Genomic DNA, 3,369 nt, shown 5'->3' on the forward strand with positions numbered 1-3,369 from the left:
TGATGAAGTACCTTCCGAATCATCAAAGACAGTGTAGGTACTGTATGGTAGAACTTCATAGATATGTGAGTTTACTGTGTTCTAATTCTTTGAAAAGTGTTAACCCATATAATACAGAACATCCATATCCAACCCACAGGATAGTATACAGTTTATTCTGTTTAACTCCGAACAATTTCCAAAAATGCCTGAGAAAAATCCTTACATCTAAAATTCTGTTTTTACATCATCCCATTAGTGAGATGGTGATGGACAGGGAGGCCTGGCGTGCTGTGATTCATGGGATCGCAAAGAGTCGGACACGACTGAGCGACTGAACTGAACTGATTAGTGTACAATATATCTCTCTATATAACTTAAAAAGTCTACAGCAGGAATATCTCCCTTTTTCTGAAACTTCTGCTTTATAAGAACCCCTGTTGTATTTTTATAGAATTCTAAAGAAACAAATTCTCAAAATTTATTGAGATCAAATGAGATTACGGTGTTTGCCTTCTCTGAAAACAAGATGGAAGAAGTAAAAAAGGGATGATGTAGATCACTTCTTTTAAAGGAGAAGAACTTTATTCATCTGTTTATTCTGCTAGCATTATATCACAGCAAAGGGGTATCTACATAACTTAAAAAATTAACTTCCAATACCTGGTGCTCACAAATGGTTACATTTTCCTTTTGCTATGTATAGCTTTTAACTTTTAAATGTGAATTTTCTTCTTTTTATTAACTGTAGTTACCACTAATTGATATAGGGTTTCTTTTAATTATCTCCAAATTTTAATGACCAAATTTCAGTTTTTGGAAACTGCAGCATTAACCAGATATTCTAGTATTTTAATAATAATTAAAACTTAATGATAACTGTTAAAATTATGCCAACTAAAGAAATCTATTTGTATTCATTTATACAAAAAATATAAAATTTTGAGGTATAAACATGTTCTATTTCAAATATGTAAAATTAATTCACTTGCATGTAATATTTAAGGCTTTAAAAATATTTATCCATAGGCATCATTATCTACATTCATTTATCATAAAAATTTTGTGTATTATTCATTTTTAAATGGAAGAAACATAATTTGCTATTATAAGAAGTGTTATTATTCCTTCTTTATTTCATTATATGTAAATCTTACAGCACTGATTACAGTCATAATTTTAGCTTGTGCATTCAATAAGTTCTATTGGCATACTTAGAAACACAAAGATGGATGGATTCCATTTGTAGTTTTTTGTTTTTTGTTTTTTTTGGTCTCTTTCAGTGGTACATGCTCATTTTTTTGTTAGTGGATAGTCAAGTGAATACCATCTTGTTTTTCTAATATGCTACGATCTATTTTCTTAAGATGCTGCTTCACCTTTTAGAGATATCTTTAAAAGTACCTTTTGTTACTTGTAAATATCATTCTAGTGTAAGCTCTCTTTTTTCATATCTTCTATAGTAAAGAAAGGATCTCTCCAAGATTTTTATTGTTTCAGTGGATCAACAAGGACCTCTGATGTGGTTATAAAAGCCTCAGAATGAAAAGATGGGAAATATGAGGGAGGTTCAAGAGGGAGCGGGCATATATCTACCTGTGCCTGATTCCTGTTGGTGTATGGCAGAAACCGAGACAATACTGTAAAGTGATTATCCTCCAATAAATTTGTTTTAAAAAGCAGGCAAAGAGACAATGCAACAGAAACAATTAAGAACATTCATGAAAAAAAAAAGATGATTGGAAAACACTGAGCTTTAAATGTTTCTATATATGTTGTAATTAAATTTTAAAAGTTTCACTGAATTACACTAGTGTAGTACCGCATAGATGATGTACATGTACATTTTGAAAACATTTCTTTCTTGATATAATTCACCACAAATTACAAAAGTATGTGTGCAAGTATATCAGTCCCTAATTTTAAAAAGGGAGTTTAATGAAAGAAAAAAAGTCAAATTGATGAGAGTGAAAAAGAAACAGATTGGAAACAGAATTTATTATTCATAATGGCAAAATACACTTGCTATGTTTGTATGCTTAGTACAGACTATTCCATGTGAACTTCTTAAATGATTTTGTAGTCAAATATTACACCCATTTCACAGATTAAGAAAAGAGGTAGGGGTTGGTTATGAGTATGTGGAAGGGATATCAAGTGACTTACTGAGGATAACACAGTGGACAAGTAAAGGGACTCAGAACAGATAATAGTTTCTGTGTGATATAAAGCTACTGTCTCCCTATATGGATAGTGACATTTTGCACAAAGGCTGACGAACATAAATCTGTCAAGAAATGTCAATCTAAAAGCCTCTTATATATTGTTCTAACTTTAATATGTTAAAATGCATGCATGTGTCTATATAACACACGTATATTTTGTTTTATATATAAAAACTGATATTTTAAACATACACACATACATACATACCCTTACACACTAGATTCAGATGGCTTTTGATGGAACTTCTCCCTTCATATATTTTTAAAAGGTCCTTCTAAATGATCTTCCTTAAAAGAAAGCTTCTGGGAAATAATACAGCATATTATTCAGGCAGATACTACACTTAGATATGAAGTGAACTTATAATACTGAAAAAAATCTGGAACCAGTCTGTAAAATAATCTCAAAAATGTTAACGTGAAATTGTTACATAATATAGAAAAGTAAAAGAAAGTAAAACATATGTTAAGGATAGTTATATAAAATCCTGAATATTTTCTTTATAATTGGTTTAGATGCCAATTGCAACTTTGACACTATTACTTAACACTTATCAAAGAGATTTATGTTTTGCAACTGACATTTTAAATTGAAGATTTACTTGTACTTGTACCTAATATGTTTTCTGTAATTAATTCCTTTGAGGTCAGGTTTCATAGACAACAGAATTCCTTTAACAGTAATCTCTCTTTTAGCAATATCTTTATTATTGGAATTAGCAGCTGGGAAAAAAGTTAATCTTTTTCAAATGAGGTTCTCAGTTCTAGGCATTATTTGTTTCACCAATGAAAGACTTTCTCAAAAGTGAAAAATTTTAAAAAGTGGATGCTATGAAGCCAGTGTAAGAAAAAAAAATCTGGAAGTTAAATAAGTCATGCATTAACAAGAAATGGAAAGTTTAATTATATACATGCTCAAGGTCTTAATGAAGGGACTGAGTAATGGAAGATCTCTCTCATTTTAAACTTTATACCATTATTCAGGTTATCTGTATATAATAATCACAGTTTGTAAGCCTTATGTTTATCTTTTCTATTTATTCACAAAATGTTACATAGATTACTTGGTGGACAGCACAGTTTGATGGATAATGATGTTCAATAAATTGATGAATATATAACATTTTGATTGTAGCTGAATTTCTAGTTTTGATTTAAGACAGAG

The sequence above is a fragment of the Ovis canadensis genome, chromosome 23 (assembly GCF_042477335.2).
Source record: "Ovis canadensis isolate MfBH-ARS-UI-01 breed Bighorn chromosome 23, ARS-UI_OviCan_v2, whole genome shotgun sequence".
In the NCBI taxonomy this organism is placed as follows: Eukaryota; Metazoa; Chordata; class Mammalia; order Artiodactyla; family Bovidae; genus Ovis; species Ovis canadensis.